Genomic DNA, 17,954 nt, shown 5'->3' with positions numbered 1-17,954 from the left:
GGGCTAGAGAGCAGGGCCTTAAGATCATCCATAGTCTTTCCCTCAGTCTCTAACAGCACTTTCAGTTTGGTACCAAACTCTTCAGGGGCTGGGTTGCTAGCTATGGTGACCAGGGGCCAAGTTTCTCCACTCTCAGGATACATCACTTCAGGGGGAATGCTTACAGTGGTGAGGTTCTCCTTAGTTCCATCAGGCTGCTCAAAGTAGTATCAAACATCCTGCCTCTGACACGCACACGTCCCAAGCACTTAATGGTTTGAACAACTTCTTCAATATGGGCTATTTCAACATCAGGTGGGACTATCACCATCAGTCCATGAGCCTCATCCAGCCCTTCTCCTCTGCACCACCTCTTCAGCTCAGAAATGAGCTGTGCTCTGTCTGCCATTTTGCTCTGTGGTTTAACAGATTTTTTTTTTTTTAATTATCTGCACTGACTGTTAAAACCCCAATACTAATCACAAATCACCCCAATCCCAGCGGTGCCTCCATTTTATGTAACCATTCCTATCCTGCTCATAAGAGGATGGGCCCTAGGTTTGTTTCATATATACTCTCGTATGTGTGTGATATTCTGGATTAAATATATGGGTCACTAAAATGCCTTAAACTTAAACTTGGACTAAGACAAATACCTAAACTATGGTAAATAACTGAATAAATGGCACATTCTACTCAAACTCACAACAGAAACCTTGGTGTAAAAATAACAAGTTTTCACTTTAATTAAATAAAATAATTGTAAATAAAGACAGTATAAACTAAATGAAATGTCTGTGCCCTTAGGCTAAAATGCAAACACCAGTATACAATGACCAGTATACAGTATACAATTAAAAAAACAGTGTTTTCTTAAGGAATAAAATATTTCACACAATGTTTCACTTTTATAAAAATAATAAAAGCCGGCACCCCTTATTAGAAAAACAAACGTTGCAGGCCTGAGTCGTGGCTCGGGATCGTTGGAACCCAAAAATTACAGGTTCATTGAGTTAAAACAAAAAGAAACAGATACCTTTTCCAAGCACAATGGTCCAGTCAGTTCACCTCAGTCCAGATGAGAATGGAAGTTCACACAGGTGTCCACACCGATATCCACACGATCTCTGATGATTATCCAACGTTGCCAGAGGAACTCTGAGCATCCCTGATAGCTCAGAGCGCTATCTGGTTCACGTCCTCTCGTTTCCTGGTCGGGAACTGATGAACAGCTACATGGCTAGCTGCGTTAGCTAACAGCTGCATCCACACAGTCCGATCACGTTTCTCTTAGCCTTTAGCCCGTGCTTAGCCAGCACGGAAGTCTGCATGTAATCAACAGTAATAAACTTTGTGCTGAAATTAACTGTCGCTCACAACTATCACTTGTCACTTACAAGATTATCAGGCTGACCATCAAAAGTACAAGCTATCAGAAGTTCAGCATAACAAGCTGTTCAATGCACAAACGAACTGTTTAATCCACTTTTTTTCTCACATGCGTCTCTCCTTCCATCCTTATCTCTATCTGTGTTCGTCCCCCTCCCCTCACAGACGTAAGGTCACATGACAAAACAACCTGGGTTTAACAGAATTATTCTTCCTCTAAAAGAAAATCATTTTTTTCTTTTTTTGGCTTTTACATTATGAAATAAACTAACGTTCTCTTTTACAAACACAATTTAACATGAATCCTCCCACTTTTTAAACACAATGAAAACATCAGATTTTTAACCACCTCTTAACTTTATATTCTTTTAACATGTTTTTTTAATCAGCATGAACTATTTATTTAAATGTGTTTTGACATTTCAGCTGGGTTACACCATGTAATGGGGTTTTTCAGTGCTGGGCCTGGGGACCGACAGCACGGCACAATTCGGAGGTCTGTCTTATTCTACTCACTCTGTGAGCGCGCTGTCCTAACGAGCTGACCATCAGAATCATGTGTGCCGAACAAGGGAGATGCACTGATCCCGGGGAGAAGGAAGGAACATCACTCTAATACAGAGTCAGCAGAAGAGATGGCCCCATAGTGATAGCAAGGTGACTCCGCCAAAAGCAGACTGACCTTCACCCGAACTTGAACCCTGGACCCTCAGATTAAAAGTCTGATGCTCTACCGACTGAGCTATCCGGGCTCTTGTGAATCATTGGCTTCTCACCTTTTATAAAGCAGCAGTTTTACAACAAGCTGCCCAGAAGAGACGCAGGTGTCACGAGGATGAAAGCTAGAAGCAGTTATGGCACAGAGAGCGAAGGACCATAGAAGGCACAATTACAGTCACAGAAAGCTAAAGCAATACTGCAAATCCCTCCCGTAGTTGGCAGAGTTCGAACCTTCGCGGGGAGACCCCAATGGATTTCTAGTCCATCGCCTTAACCACTCGGCCACGACTACGGGAGTAGACCAATTTCTGCTCATTTTGTTTCCAACACTGCTGCCTGACCTACTTGCAACCAACCCAGCTCAGTCAGCAAGCGGAGATTGCAAGCTAGCCCTGCAAGTGGGTTAAACAGCAGTCCCACTGAGGAGAAATCAGGCTGCCATGTCTCATCCTATGTAATGGGGTTTTTCAGTACTAGCCCTGGGGACCGACAGCACTGCACAAATGGGAGGTCTGTCTTATTCTACTCACTCCGTGAGCACTCTTTCCTAAAGGGCTGACCATCAGAAACATGTGTGCCGAACAAGGGAGATGCACTGATCCCCGGGAGAAGGAAGGAACATCGCTCTAGTACAGAGTCAGCAGAAGAGATGGACCGTAGTGATAGCAAGCTGAGGCCTACAAAAAGAAGACTGACCTACGCCCAAACAGGGACTTGAATTAAGCAGACCACCTTCTGCCATGTTTTGTGTAACAGTGATGCCTGACCTACTTGCAACCTAGCAAGCCGAGATTGTAAGCTAGCCCTGGAAGCGGCTAAAACAGCTGTCCCACTGAGGAGAAATCAGGCTGCCATGTCTCATCCTATGTAATGGGGTTTTTCAGTACTGGCCTTGGGGACCGACAGCACTGCACAAATGGGAGGTCTGTCTTATTCTACTCACTCCGTGAGCACTCTTTCCTAAAGGGCTGACCATCAGAAACATGTGTGCCAATCAAGGGAGATGCACTGATCCCCGGGAGAAGGAAGGAAAATCGCTCTAATACAGAGTCAGCAGAACAGATGGACCCGTAGTGATAGCAAGCTGAGGCCTCCAAAAAGTAGACTGACCTTCGCCCAAACAGGGACTTGAATTAAGCAGACCACCTTCTGCCCTGTTGTGTGTCACATTGCTGCCTGACCTACTTGCAACCTAGCAAGCCGAGATTGTAAGCTAGCCCTGGAAGTGGGTAAAACAGCAGTCCCACTGAGGAGAAATCAGGCTGCCATGTCTCATCCTATGTAATGGGGTTTTTCAGTGCTGGGCCTGGGGACCGACAGCACTGCACAATTCGGAGGTCTGTCTTATTCTACTCACTCTGTGAGCGCGCTTTCCTAACGAGCTGACCATCAGATTCAGGTGTGCCAAACAAGGGAGGTGCACTGATACCCTGGAGCAGGAAGGAACACCGCTCCAGTACAGATTCAGAAGAAGAGATGGACCGTAGTGATAGCAAGGTGACTCCGCCAAAAGCAGACAGACCTTCACCCTAACAGGGACTTGAACCCTGGACCCTCAAATTAAAAGTCTGATGCTCTACCGACTGAGCTATCCAGGCTCTTGTGGAGCACTAGCTTCTCACCTTTTATAAAGCAGCAGTTTTACAACAAGCTGCCCAGAAGAGATGCAGGTGTCACAAGGATGAAAGCTAGAAATAGTTATGGCACAGAGAGCGAAGGACCATAGATGGCACAATTACAGTCACAGAAAGCTAAAGCAATACTGCAAATCCTTCCGGAAATGGGAAGAGTTCGAACCTGCGCAGGGAGACCCCAATGGATTTCAAGTCCATCGCCTTAACCACTCGGCCACGACTACGCCTAATGTTAGAAAGCAAGCCCCCTTGTCTGATGGCGCCCTGCACAGGCCAAGCTTCAGAAACAAAATCACGCAAAAAGATGAGGTGGTAAAAAATGTACAACCTTCCCATATACTCAACGGCAAAAGGGTTGCCGCGACCCGGATTCGAAAGGGGTTGCTGCAGCCACAACGCAGAGTACTAACCACTATACGATCACGGCGTGCCACTGGCTCACCCAAGACAATCCCTGGAGCCCGGATAGAAGAAGCAGCAGCGGCGTGTTTGTCCATCGAAGAGGGACTGGACATTTCGCAAATAAGTGCGAGGACCGTGAAAAATGCATGGATGCCTTGCCTCATGGCCTTCAGCAAACAGTGAAGTCGGCAGGATTCAAATCTGAGCGGGGAGACCCCAATGGATTTCTAATCCATCGCCTTAACCACTCGGCCACGACTACGGCAGTAGACCAATTTCTGCTCAGTTTGTGTCCAACACTGCTGCCTGACCTACTTGCAACCAAACCAGCTCAGTCAGCAAGCAGAGATTGCAAGCTAGCCCTGTAAGCGGGTAAAACAGCGGTCCCACTGAGGAGAAATCAGCCTGCCATGTCTCATCCTATGTAATGGGGTTTTTCAGTACTGACCCCGGGGACCGACAGCACTGCACAATTGGGAAGTCTGTCTTATTCTACTCACTCTGTGAGCACTCTTTCCTAAAGGGCTGACCATCAGAATCATGTGTGCCGATCAAGGGAGATGCACTGATCCCCGGGAGAAGGAAGGAAAATCGCTCTAATACAGAGTCAGCAGAACAGATGGACCCGTAGTGATAGCAAGCTGAGGCCTCCAAAAAGTAGACTGACCTTCGCCCAAACAGGGACTTGAATTAAGCAGACCACCTTCTGCCCTGTTGTGTGTCACATTGCTGCCTGACCTACTTGCAACCTAGCAAGCCGAGATTGTAAGCTAGCCCTGGAAGCGGGTAAAACAGCAGTCCCACTGAGGAGAAATCAGGCTGCCATGTCTCATCCTATGTAATGGGGTTTTTCAGTGCTGGGCCTGGGGACCGACAGCACTGCACAATTCGGAAGTCTGTCTTATTCTACTCACTCTGTGAGCGCGCTTTCCTAACGAGCTGACCATCAGATTCAGGTGTGCCAAACAAGGGAGGTGCACTGATACCCTGGAGCAGGAAGGAACACCGCTCCAGTACAGATTCAGAAGAAGAGATGGACCGTAGTGATAGCAAGGTGACTCCGCCAAAACAGACAGACCTTCACCCTAACAGGGACTTGAACCCTGGACCCTCAAAATAAAAGTCTGATGCTCTACCGACTGAGCTATCCAGGCTCTTGTGGAGCACTGGCTTCTCACCTTTTATAAAGCAGCAGTTTTACAACAAGCTGCCCAGAAGAGACGCAGGTGTCACAAGGATGAAAGCTAGAAATAGTTATGGCACAGAGAGCGAACTACCATAGATGGCACAATTACAGTCACAGAAAGCTAAAGCAATACTGCAAATCCTTCCGGAAATGGGAAGAGTTCGAACCTGCGCAGGGAGACCCCAATGGATTTCAAGTCCATCGCCTTAACCTCTCGGCCACGACTACGCCTAATGTTAGAAAGCAAGCCCCCTTGTCTGATGGCGCCCTGCACAGGCCAAGCTTCAGAAACAAAATCACGCAAAAAGATGAGGTGGTAAAAAATTTACAACCTTCCCGTATACTCAACGGCAAAGGGTTGCCGCGACCCGGATTCGAAAGGGGTTGCTGCAGCCACAACGCAGAGTACTAACCACTATACGATCACAGCATGCCACTGGCTCACCCAAGACAATCCCTGGAGCCCGGATAGAAGAAGCAGCAGCTGCGTGTTTGTCCATCGAAGAGGGACTGGACATTTCGCAAATAAGTGCGAGGACCGTGAAAAATGCATGGATGCCTTGCCTCATGGCCTTCAGCAAACAGTGTAGTCGGCAGGATTCGAATCTGCGCGGGGAGACCCCAATGGATTTTGTAATCCATCGCCTTAACCACTCGGCCACGACTACGGCAGTAGACCAATTTCTGCTCAGTTTGTGTTCAACACTGCTGCCTGACCTACTTGCAACCAAACCAGCTCTGTCAGCAAGCAGAGATTGCAAGCTAGCCCTGCAAGCGGGTAAAACAGCGGTCCCACTGAGAAGAAATCAGCCTGCCATGTCTCATCCTATGTAATGGGGTTTTTCAGTACTGACCCCGGGGACCGACAGCACTGCACAATTGGGAAGTCTGTCTTATTCTACTCACTCTGTGAGCACTCTTTCCTAAAGGGCTGACCATCAGAATCATGTGTACCGATCAAGGGAGATGTACTGACCCCCTGGAGAAGGAAGGAACATCGCTCTAATACAGAGTCAGCAGAAGAGATGGACCCGTAGTGATAGCAAGCTGAGGCCTCCAAAAAGTAGACTGACCTTTGCCCAAACAGGGACTTGAATTAAGCAGACCACCTTCTGCCCTGTTGTGTGTCACATTGCTGCCTGACCTACTTGCAACCTAGCAAGCCGAGATTGTAAGCTAGCCCTGGAAGTGGGTAAAACAGCAGTCCCACTGAGGAGAAATCAGGCTGCCATGTCTCATCCTATGTAATGGGGTTTTTCAGTGCTGGGCCTGGGGACCCACAGCACTGCACAATTCGGAGGTCTGTCTTATTCTACTCACTCTGTGAGCGCGCTTTCCTAACGAACTGACCATCAGAATCAGGTGTGCCAAACAAGGGAGGTGCACTGATACCCTGGAGCAGGAAGGAACACCGCTCCAGTACAGATTCAGAAGAAGAGATGGACCGTAGTGATAGCAAGGTGACTCCGCCAAAATCAGACAAGACCTTCGCCTGAACAGGGACTTGAACCCTGGACCCTCAGATTAAAAGTTTGATGCTCTACCAACTGAGCTATCCGGGCTCTTGTGGAGCACTGTCTTCTCACATTTTTTAAAGCAGCAGTTTTACAACAAGCTGCCTAGAAGAGACCCAGGTGTCACGAGGATGAAAGCTAGAAGCAGTTATGGCACAGAGAGCGAAGGACCATAGATGGCACAATTACCGTCACAGAAAGCTAAAGCAATACTGCAAATCCTTCCGGAAATGGGAAGAGTTCGAACCTGCGCAGGGAGACCCCAATGGATTTCAAGTCCATCGTCTTAACCTCTGGGCCACGACTACGCCTAATGTTAGAAAGCAAGCCCCCTTGTCTGATGGCGCCCTGCACAGGCCAAGCTTCAGAAACAAAATCACGCAGAACGATGAGGTGGTAAAAAATGTTCAACCTTCCCGTATACTCAACAGCAGATGGTTGCCATGACCCGGATTCGAACCGGGGTTGCTGCGGCCACAACGCAGAGTACTAACCACTATACGATCACGGCGTGCCACTGGCTCACCCAAGACAACCCCTGGAGCCCGGATAGAAGAAGCAGCAGTGGCGTGTTTGTCCATCGAAGAGGGACTGGACATTTTGCAAATAAGTGCGAGGACCGTGAAAAATGCATGGATGCTTTGCCTCATGGCCTTCAGCAAACAGCGTAGTCAGCAGGATTCGAACCTGCGCAGGGAGACCCCAATGGATTTCAAGTCTATCACCTTAACCACTCAGCCACGACTACGGGAGTAGACCAATTACTGCTCAGTTTGTGTCCAACACTGTTGCCTGACCTACTTGCAACCAACCCAGCTCAGTCAGCAAGCGGAGATTGCAAGCTAGCCCTGCAAGCAGGTAAAACACAGTCCCACTGAGGAGAAATCAGGCTGCCATGTCTCATCCTATGTAATGAGGTTTTTCAGTACTGGCCCTTGGGACCGACAGCACTGCACAATTGGGAAGTCTGTCTTATTCTACTCACTCTGTGAGCACTCTTTCCTAAAGGGCTGACCATCAGAATCAGGTTTGCCGAACAAGGGAGATGCACTGATCCCCGGGAGTAGAAAGGAACATCGCTCTAGTACAGAGTCAGCAGAAGAGATGGACCGTAGTGATAGCAAGCTGAGGCCTACAAAAAGACGACTGACCTACGCCCAAACACGGACTTGAATTAAGCAGACCACCTTCTGCCATGTTGTGTGTAACACTGCTGCCTGACCTACTTGCAACCTAGCAAGCCGAGATTGTAAGCTAGCCCTGGAAGCGGGTAAAACAGCAGTCCCACTGAGGAGAAATCAGGCTGCCATGTCTCATCCTATATAATGGGGTTTTTCAGTGCTGGGCCTGGGGACCGACAGCACTGAACAATTCGGAGGTCTGTCTTATTCTACTCACTCTGTGAGCGCGCTTTCCTAACGAGCTGACCATCAGAATCAGGTGTGCCAAACAAGGGAGGTGCACTGATACCCTGGAGCAGGAAGGAACACCGCTCCAGTACAGATTCAGAAGAAGAGATGGACCGTAGTGATAACAAGGTGACTACGCCAAAAGCAGACAGACCTTCACCCTAACAGGGACTTGAACCCTGGACCCTCAAATTAAAAGTCTGATTCTCTACCGACTGAGCTATCCAGGCTCTTGTGGAGCACTGGCTTCTCACCTTTTATAAAGCAGCAGTTTTACAACAAGCTGCCCAGAAGAGATGCAGGTGTCACAAGGATGAAAGCTAGAAGCAGTTATGGCACAGAGAGCGAAGGACCATAGAAGGCACAATTACCGTCACAGAAAGCTAAAGCAATACTGCAAATCCCTCCCGTAGTCGGCAGAGTTCGAACCTGCGCAGGGAGACCCCAATGGATTTCAAGTCAATCGCCTTAACCTTTTTTTTTTTTTTTTTTTTTTTTTTTATTGAAGAAATTAATCAATTCAAACATACATATCAATTATTCACATACAAGAGTACATAAGATTCTTTCTTTGACATAAAAAATTCCTAAAATCTTGAATTGACAGACATCTTACTTACAATTTAATGAAAGAAGTCATTAAATAGTTTAATCTTTTAAAAATGAAAATTCAATTCCCAGCTCTTTGAAGATCATTAATACCTCCTGAGTAAAAATATTATAAAAAACATCAATCGTTTCCTCCAATTTAAAATAATAAAACAGACATCCAACATATTTTTCAACTTTTCTCCTAAACACATTCCATACATCAATTAAAGCATTGTCCTTTTTCACCACCACTCTTCTTTCCCATATCGCACTTTTCATCAGCATCACAAGTAAATTAATCAGCTTCTCATGTTTATATTTCTCATTAATGCCCAACATTAACACCTTTTCCCACTCAAAGTTTCCATTTCCCTCTCCTCTCAAAATTAAAATCATTCTTTTACATCTCTCATTAAAATCTTTCAGCTTATCACAATATAAAAACAAGTGTAAAAACCCTTCATCTGCATCTTGGCATACTTTACATATTGCACTTTCCTCCATCCCAATTTTGCTTAAAATCACATCTGTAAACACTGCTTTGTTCCTGATAAAATATTCCATATTCTCCAGTTTAGTCTGTACAATTTTCCCATTTATATTCCCCCATATTTTCTCTTCCGGTACATCATTGAACATCCGTAGCCAGTATTCATTTAAAACAGGTTTCTTGAAAACCACATCTCTAAAAAAACAATAAAACATTTTCACAGTACATTCTTTAAAAGCACACAATTTTCCCCCCATATTTGCATACACATCTTTTCCTTGATTTTCTTCTTCCATATTTTCAATTCTCTTTATCCATTCTTTAGGTATAGCATTCTTAATTAAATCATATTTGTTTGTAATCTCTTGTCTGCTATAATCCTCCTTTGCCTCCTCCATCACATCCACAATGTATTGCACTGGTAAAAACCCCTCTTTGAATTCATATAAAACATCTCTGACTTTCATGATTCCAACATCCCACCATTTCTTAAAAAAAACCTGCTTCCCTTGATTTAAAATGCAGTTGTTTAAGAATAAAGGCTGATTTAAAATGTTCTCTCTACCTTGTGGCTTAAAATGCACATTATCTAAACATTTTCCCCATGCTCTCATCAGTTCTTTATAAAATTCTGGCAGCCCCTCCGTCATCCAATTTGTTGTTTTCATCCATAAAATGTTGTCCCCCAGATTAAAATGACTACACTTGTTTAAAAAATGCCCCATTGTTCTTTTCCATGCTGCTTTATTTTCTTCGTCTAGATATTTGCTTATGATTTTCACCCTTAAACTGTTCTTTCTTTGCTCCACGTCCATTAGCCCTAGCCCCCCCTTCCCCACTGCTCCTATTAAAGTGTTATATGCAATTCTCGGTGGCTTTCCTTCCCATAAAAAATCTAAAAAACATTTTTTCAGCCTTTTTTCTGTCCACAACGGCATTGAAGCCACATATAAAATATGCCATAACTTAGAAACCATTAAAACATTCAAAATTAAAACCCTCCCCTCCAAAGTTAAGGACATTAATCTCCAAAAATTCAACCTTCTCTCGATCCCTCCTAACATCTCCTCCCACATAATTCCTTCTGCTTTGGTTTCATCCCTCCCCATTAAAACACCTAAAATCTTTATTTCATTCATTTCCTTAAAATTAAAGTGCGCCGTTAAAACCTCACTTCCCCCGAATCTCATGTATACTGTTTTATCCTCGTTCACTTTAGCCCCTGATCCCCTGCAAAATGTTTGTACTATTTTCATTGCTTCCCTTACACTCAACAGATCTTGCAGCAATAGCGTAGTATCATCAGCGTATTGAAATATTTTATTCTCTCCTCCCTCTATGCCTATTCCTTTTATTCTCCCTTCCTGTTCTACCATTAACCCAGAGTTCGAACCTGCGCAGGGAGACCCCAATGGATTTCAAGTCCATCGCCTTAACCTCTCGGCCACGGCTACGCCTAATGTTAGGTAGTACACATAATGGGTTCGTGGAAAAAACCCCATTCATTTAAATTGCCATATACCGCATAATGGTTCGAAGGGATTGTACTGTCAATTTGGATCCATTTTCTTCTTTAGAAAACTGGCCAACGGGACGAGTCGGCTTACCCCCCTTTTCCGTAGGGAATCCGCAGTAAAAACCAAGTATTGACACCTCTAGGGGGTGATGTTGACCACCGGGAGAGCCCCCCCACCACCACCCCCACCTCCCACGAACCCTATAAAGGTCCTTTTGCCATCGTTCTGCTGGCCGTTGGGGGTATTCGCTCCCAGGACCCTATTATTTGGCCTTTCTCCTATTAAACGAATGGCCGGGGCAGTTCTAGGGTGGGCTTCGCATCCCAGCGGGCCGCGTTTTGTCCACCCGCCATATGGGCCCGCTTAGCGGACCCCCGTGACCACGCTCCCTATAAAGGTCCTTTTGCCATCGTTCTGCTGGCCATTGGGGGTATTCGCTCCCAGGACCCTATTATTTGGCCTTTCTCCCATTAAACGAATGGCCGGGGCTGTTCTAGGGTGGGCTTCGCATCCCAGCGAGCTGCGTTTTGTCCACCCGCCATATGGGTCCGCTGTGCAGACCCCCGTGACCACGAACCCATTATTTGTCCATTTAACCATTATCATCGCGGATCAGACCCTCCAGCCGCGAGGACCCCCGACCCGGACCCCCGGTCCCACGGAACCACTATTTGTCCACTTTTCCACTATTTTTACGGAACGTTCCCAAAAGGGTCCCAGAGGTGGGGGGTGGGCGTCCCCGCCCCGCGGGCGCTCACCGGCGCCCCCTCTGGCCATTTCGGGGTCGCCGACGCAAGTCGCTCCGATCGGTCCGCGGTCTCGGTGAGGTCACTGGGGGGGCCCCACGGACCCCGCTGTGAAATTTGGGACCCCTGGGACGTTTCTAAAAAAATCCCACCTGCCATTTATTCCCATGCTTTCGGCCTAGCGGATTCGTGGACACGACTCCCAAGTGTCCGATCGGGCCGAATTTTGGATATGTGTCTCGAGGGCATCCCCTCGACCGGGCACAGAAGTCTGGTGGCCCTACGACCTTCTTTAGGGGTCAAACGGTCACAGAAGGGACCCCACGTCCACAAAAGCGGTACGCGTTTTGATGGGAGGTGGGACGTCCACAGTTCGGAGACGATAGGGGCCCAGATTTGAGATTCTGGCTTCTCAGGGGCCCCTCAACAAGGGCCCCAAAACACGTAGTCGTAGGACCCATGGAAAAAAAGGGCATCGCGCTAGGCCCTCACGCTTTTGACAGCACGTTCCAGGGGCCCTCACGAGCAACCGATCCAAATTTCGGGCCCCTAGGACGTTTCTAAAAAATCCCTCCTGCCATTTACTTGAATGTGTTCGGCCTAGCGGTTTCGTGGACACGGCTCGCCGGGGTCCGATCGGGCCGAATTTTGGATATGTGTCTCATGGGGGCCACCTCGACCGGGCATAGAAGTCTGGTGACCCTTACGACCTTATTTAGGGATCAAAGGGTCAAAAAAGGGAGCGCTTGTCCACCAAACCGGTACGCGTTTACATTGGAGATGGGACATCCGCCCTTCGGAGACGATGGGTCGTAGGGCCCCGAGATTCGAGATTCTCGCATCTCAGAGGCCCCTCTCCCATGTCCCCAAAGCACGAAGCTGTAGGACCTTGAAAAAATAATTCCCATCCGGCACCCTGAAATCTCTCAAAAGGCTCTGATCATGTAAGAGGCAGAGAGGGCTGAGGGAGAGATTTTGTGCAGGAGGCTCCGAATTATCCCCTCGCCTTAGGGCCCCGCTCTTTCGGCAGCTCAATCGGGGCGGCCCCTGGACCCACCGATCCGAATTTCGGGCCCCTGGGTCTTTTCTAAAAAAGTCCCACCTGCCACATACTTGAATGGGTTCGGCCTAGCGGATTCGTGGACACAACTCGCGAGGGCCCCAGGGCCCCGCGCTTTCGGAAGCTCACTCGGGGCGGCCCCTTGACCCACCGATCCGAATTTTGGGCCCCTGGGTCTTTTCTGAAAAAGTCCCACCTGCCAATTACTTGAATGTGTTCGGCCTAGCGGTTTCGTGGACACGGCTCGCCGGGGTCTGATCGGGCCGAATTTGGTATGATTGCCTCATGGGGACCCCCTTGACCGGGCAGAGAAGTTTGGTGGCCCTACGACCTTCCTTAGGGGTCAAAAGGTCAAAAACGGAAGGGCTTGTCCACCAAACCGGTACATGTTTACATTGGAGGTGGGATATCCGCCCTTCGGAGACGATAGGTCGTAGGGTCCTCAGATTCGAGATTCGAGCATCTCAGGGGCCCCTCTCCCATGTCCCCGAAGCACGAAGCTGTAGGACCTTGAAAAAAAATGCCCGCCCGGCACCCTCAAATCTCTCAAAATGCTCTCATCATGTAAGAGTCAGAGAGGGCTGAGGGAGAGATTTTGTGCAGGAGGCTCCGAATTTTTCCCTCGCCTTAGGGTCCCGCGCTTTCGTCAGCTCACTCGCGGCGGCCCCTGGACCCACCGATCCGAATTTCGGGCCTCTGGGATGTTTCTAAAAAAGTCCCACCTGCCATATATTTGAATGGGGTTCAAATAAATTGCGGGTGGACATGCACCACATGTGGTTTTCTATGCATAATTCTACAGTATTATGGGACAAAACTTACAAAAATGGGTTCCTCGGAGCTTGCAGAGTACAGCAGATGAGACTTCAACCACGAAATCGCTAAAATTGATCCGTCAACGGAACCATTAGGAAGGGCGTGCTGAATAAATGGCAAATGGGAGGTTTTTTTAAAAAAAATGTCCATTTACAATTTATTCAGCGGGACCTCCGTAGTGCTCTGGTGGACATAAATTTTTATGCATATTTTACATTATTATTGGATAAAACTTACAAGAATTGATTCCTCTGGGTGTCCTGAGTACAGTAAAGGTCTTTTCATTAACAATAACACACATTTGAAATAAATAAAGTTAAATACAGTTGCTATTTAATGAAAAGTGAGATACGCACCACATGTGGTGCACATGTGTGCCAAAATTCAACGCTCATTTTTATGCAAATTCTACAGTATTATGGGTTAAAACTTACAAAAATTGATTCCTCTGAGTGCCCTGAGTACAGTACAACTGTTTTCTCTCGGCCTCATAAAAAAACTTTTCTTCCGACTTCCACCCCCCTTGAGCTGCCTTCTCTAGCCGGGGAGGGTGCACCCTGGCCGGCATGGATGAGTAGGTGCGAGGGGGGTGGATGGTACAATTTTTTTGCTAATATCTCCGCGAAGCGGTGGACCCCGGGGCTGAAATTCAGGGGATCCCTAGAGGGTCGAGGGGCCTACCGTATGCGACCACCCTCTAGTTCCTGGGTGGTCCGGTTCCTGAGTTATCCCGGTTCAAATCCCACATTTTGGGGGGCCGTAACTTTGACCCCCGGGGTCATAGGGACATGGGGCAGGTGTCATCGGATAGAGGGCCACCTGGTCTGACCTTGACCCGATTTTGGTGCAGTTTGGCCCCGTTTTGCGGAGTTACAGCTTGGCAAAGTCTGTGACATTTTGGTTAACCAAAATCCAAAATTTTTTATATGCATATTTCTACAGTATAATGGGATAAAACTTACAAAAATGGATTCCTCTGAGTGCCCTGGGTACAGTACAAGTGTTTTCTCTAGGCCTCATAAAAAATTTTTTCTTCCGACTTCCACCCCCTTCGAGCTGCCTTCTCTAGCCGGGGAGGGTGCACCCTGGCCGGTATGGATGAGTAGGTGCGAGGGGGGTGGATGGTACTATTTTTTTGCTAATATCTCCGCGATGCGTTGGACCCCGCGGCTGAAATTCGGGGGATCCCAAGAGGGTCGTGGACACGACGTGGACACGACTCCCAAGGGTCCGATCGGGCCGAATTTTGGATATGTGTCTCGAGGGGATCCCCTCAACCGGGCACTGAAGTCTGGTGGCCCTACCACCTTCTTTAGGGGTCAAACGGTCACAGAAGGGACCCCACGTCCACAAAAGCGTTACGCGTTTTGATGGGAGGTGGGACGTCCACAGTTCGGAGACGATAGGCCGTAGGGCCCACAGATTTTAGATTCTGGCATCTCAGGGGCCCCTCACCCAGGGCCCCGAAGCACATAGTCGTAGGACTAAAGGGAAAAAAGTGCATCGCACTAGGGCCCCGCGCTTTTGACTGCACGATCCAGGGGCCCCAAAGAGCCACCGTTCCGAATTTCGGGCCCCTGGCACTTTTCTAAAAAAATCCCACCTGCCATTTATTTGAATGTGTTCAGCATAGCGGGTTCGTGGACACTGATTGCAAGGGCTCTTGGGCCCCGGGCCTTCATAAGCTTACTGGGGGAAGCCCCAGGAGCCACCGTTCCAAGTTTTGGGCCCCAGGGATGTCTCAGAAAAAAATGTCCGAACGAGGCTCTTTTCTAACGCTAATGGTCAAATGGACAAATATTGGGTCCGTGGGACCCGGGGGTGGGGTCCGCAAATGTTCCGCATGTGATCTGTGGTCATTCCGTGAACATAATGGTCAAATGGACAAATAGTGGGTTCGTGGGACCCAGGGTGGGGGTCCACAAGTGGTCCGCAGATGATCCGCAGTCATTGTGTGAACATAATGGTCAAATGGACAAATATTGGGTTCGTGGGACCCAGGGTGGGGGTCCGCAAGTGGTCCGCAGATGATCCGCAGTCATTGTGTGAACATAATGGTCAAATGGACAAATAGTGGGTTCGTGGGACCCAGGGTGGGGGTCCGCAAGTGGTCCGCAGATGATCCGCAGTCATTGTGTGAATATAATGGTCAAATGGACAAATAGTGGGTTTGTGGGACCCAGGGTGGGGGTCCGCAAGTGGTCCGCAGATGAGAGGCAGTCATTGTGTAAATATAATGGTCAAATGGACAAATACTAGGTTCGTGGGACCCAGGGTGGGGGTCCGCAAGGGGTCCGCAGATGATCCGCAGTCATTGTGTGAATATAATGGTCAAATGGACAAATAATGGGTTCGTGGGACCCGGGTTGGGGGTCCGACGGGGGTCCGCACCGGTTCTGTGGTCATTCTGTAACTTTAAAGGTCAAATGGACAAATATTGGTTTCGTGGGCAAAAAAATCGTCCATCCCCCATTCGGGTAAATGCCACTGTTTTAAACCTGAGGTGTACTGCTCCGTGCGCCACCCTGTGGAGAAGTGCTGAATGGCATTTAGGGGCCTCAAATTTGGGTAAGCTTCCGCGAGGCCCCTCGGGGGTCCAGATCCTCCCGCGCCGGTCAGGGGTCTCCCGTGGGCCAGCGCAGTCGGCAGACATCGACACCGCGTCCTGCAAAAATATTTTGGGGTCAACGCGCAGGTCCCCTTAACCCACGTACACGAGCCCTCAAACTTAAACCTGAATGGACGCTCCAAAAAAAAAAAAAGGGCTGACCATAAGAATCAGGTGTGCCGAACAAGCCAACCAATTTCTGCTCAGTTTGTGTCCAACACTGCTCCCCTACTTGCAACCAACCCAGCTCAGTCAGCAAGCGGAGATTGCAAGCTAGCCCTGCAAGCGGGTAAAACAGCGATCCCACTGGGGACTGACAGCACTGCACAATTGGGAAGTCTGTCTTATTCTTCTCACTCTTTGAGCACTCTTTCCTAAAGGGCTGACCATCAGAATCAGGTGTGCCGATTAAGGGAGGTGCACTGATACCCTGGAGCAGGAAGGAACACCGCTCCAGTACAGATTCAGAAGAAGAGATGGACCGTAGTGATAGCAGGGTGACTCAGCCAAAAGCAGACAGACCTTCGCCCAAACAGGGACTTGAACCCTGGACCCTCAGATTAAAAGTCTGATGCTCTACCGACTGAGCTACCCGGGCTCTTGTGGACCACTGGCTTCTCACCTTTTATAAAGCAGCAGTTTTACAACAAGCTGCCCAGAAGAGACGCAGGTGTCACGAGGATGAAAGCTAGAAGCAGTTATGGCACAGAGAGCGAAGGACCATAGAAGGCACAATTACCGTCACAGAAAGCTAAAGCAATACTGCAAAGCCCTCCCGTAGTCGGCAGGGTTCGAACCTGCGCGGGGAGACCCCAATGGATTTCAAGTCCATCGCCTTAACCTCTCGGCCACGACTACGCCTAATCTTAGAAAGCAAGCCCCCTTGTCTGGTGGCGCCCTGCACAGGCCAAGCTTCAGAAACAAAATCACGCAGAAAGATGAGGTGGTAAAAAAATTTTCAACCTTCCCGTATACTCAACGGCAAAGGGTTGCGTGACCCTGATTCGAACCGGGGTTGCTGCGGCCACAACGCAAAGTATTAACCACTATACGATCACGCCGTGCCACTGGCTCACCCAAGAGAACCCCTGGAGCCCGGATACAAGAAGCAGCAGTGGCGTGTTTGTCAATCGAAAAGGGACTGGACATTTTGCAAATAAGTGCGAGGACCATGAAAAATGCATGGATGCTTTGTCTCATGGCCTTCAGCAAACAGTTTAGTCGGCAGGATTTGAACTTGCGAGGGGAGACCCCAATGGATTTCTAGTCCATCGCCTTAACCACTCGGCCACGACTACGGGAGTAGACCAATTTCTGCTCAGTTTGTGTCCAACACTGCTGCCTGACCTACTTGCAACCAACCCAGCTCAGTCAGCAAGCGGAGATTGCAAGATAGCCCTGCAAGCGGGTAAAACAGCGGTCCCACTGAGGAGAAATAAGCCTGCCATTTCTCATCCTATGTAATGGGGTTTTTCAGTACTGACCCTGGGGACCGACAGCACTGCACAATTGGGAAGTCTGTCTTATTCTACTCACTCTGTGAGCACTCTTTCCTAAAGGGCTGACCATCAGAATCAGGTGTGCCCAACAAGCTTCTAAATCGGTTAGCTTCTAAATCGGACCTCAGAAGACTACAGAGGGTAGTCCGGACTGCTGAGCGAATTATCGGTACAACCCTCCCATCTATTCAAGAACTGTACTTATCCAGAGTGAGCAAAAGGGCTGTTAAAATCACTCTGGACCCCTCACATCCAGCACACTCCCTCTTTGAACTGTTGCCATCTGGTCGACGCTACAGAGCACTGAGCACCAGAACGACCAGACACAGGAACAGTTTCTTCCCTCAGGCAATCCATCTTATGAACAGCTGATAATAACTGTGGGACACACTAC

At 48.4% G+C, this 17,954-nt stretch overlaps 5 non-coding genes across 5 annotated transcripts; all 5 read right to left on the bottom strand.

Annotated features, from left to right (window-relative positions):
• Window positions 1-5,895: 5,895 nt before the first annotated feature.
• trnac-aca (transfer RNA cysteine (anticodon ACA)) lies at window positions 5,896-5,978 on the bottom strand. The gene has a single exon. It is a non-coding gene; the product is annotated as a tRNA-Cys (tRNA).
• An 821-nt stretch (window positions 5,979-6,799) lies between these two features.
• On the bottom strand, window positions 6,800-6,872 carry trnak-uuu (transfer RNA lysine (anticodon UUU)). Its single transcript has one exon. It is a non-coding gene; the product is annotated as a tRNA-Lys (tRNA).
• Window positions 6,873-7,263: 391 nt separating this feature from the next.
• Window positions 7,264-7,335, bottom strand: trnah-gug (transfer RNA histidin (anticodon GUG)). The gene has a single exon. It is a non-coding gene; the product is annotated as a tRNA-His (tRNA).
• Window positions 7,336-16,586: 9,251 nt separating this feature from the next.
• trnak-uuu (transfer RNA lysine (anticodon UUU)) lies at window positions 16,587-16,659 on the bottom strand. The gene has a single exon. It is a non-coding gene; the product is annotated as a tRNA-Lys (tRNA).
• Window positions 16,660-16,837: 178 nt separating this feature from the next.
• On the bottom strand, window positions 16,838-16,919 carry trnas-uga (transfer RNA serine (anticodon UGA)). Its single transcript has one exon. It is a non-coding gene; the product is annotated as a tRNA-Ser (tRNA).
• Between the last annotated feature and the right edge of the window lie 1,035 nt (window positions 16,920-17,954).

Source organism: Carassius carassius, chromosome 18, assembly GCF_963082965.1.
Source record: "Carassius carassius chromosome 18, fCarCar2.1, whole genome shotgun sequence".
NCBI classification, from domain to species: domain Eukaryota; kingdom Metazoa; phylum Chordata; class Actinopteri; order Cypriniformes; family Cyprinidae; genus Carassius; species Carassius carassius.
This window is presented reverse-complemented; position numbering and strand designations above follow the sequence as displayed.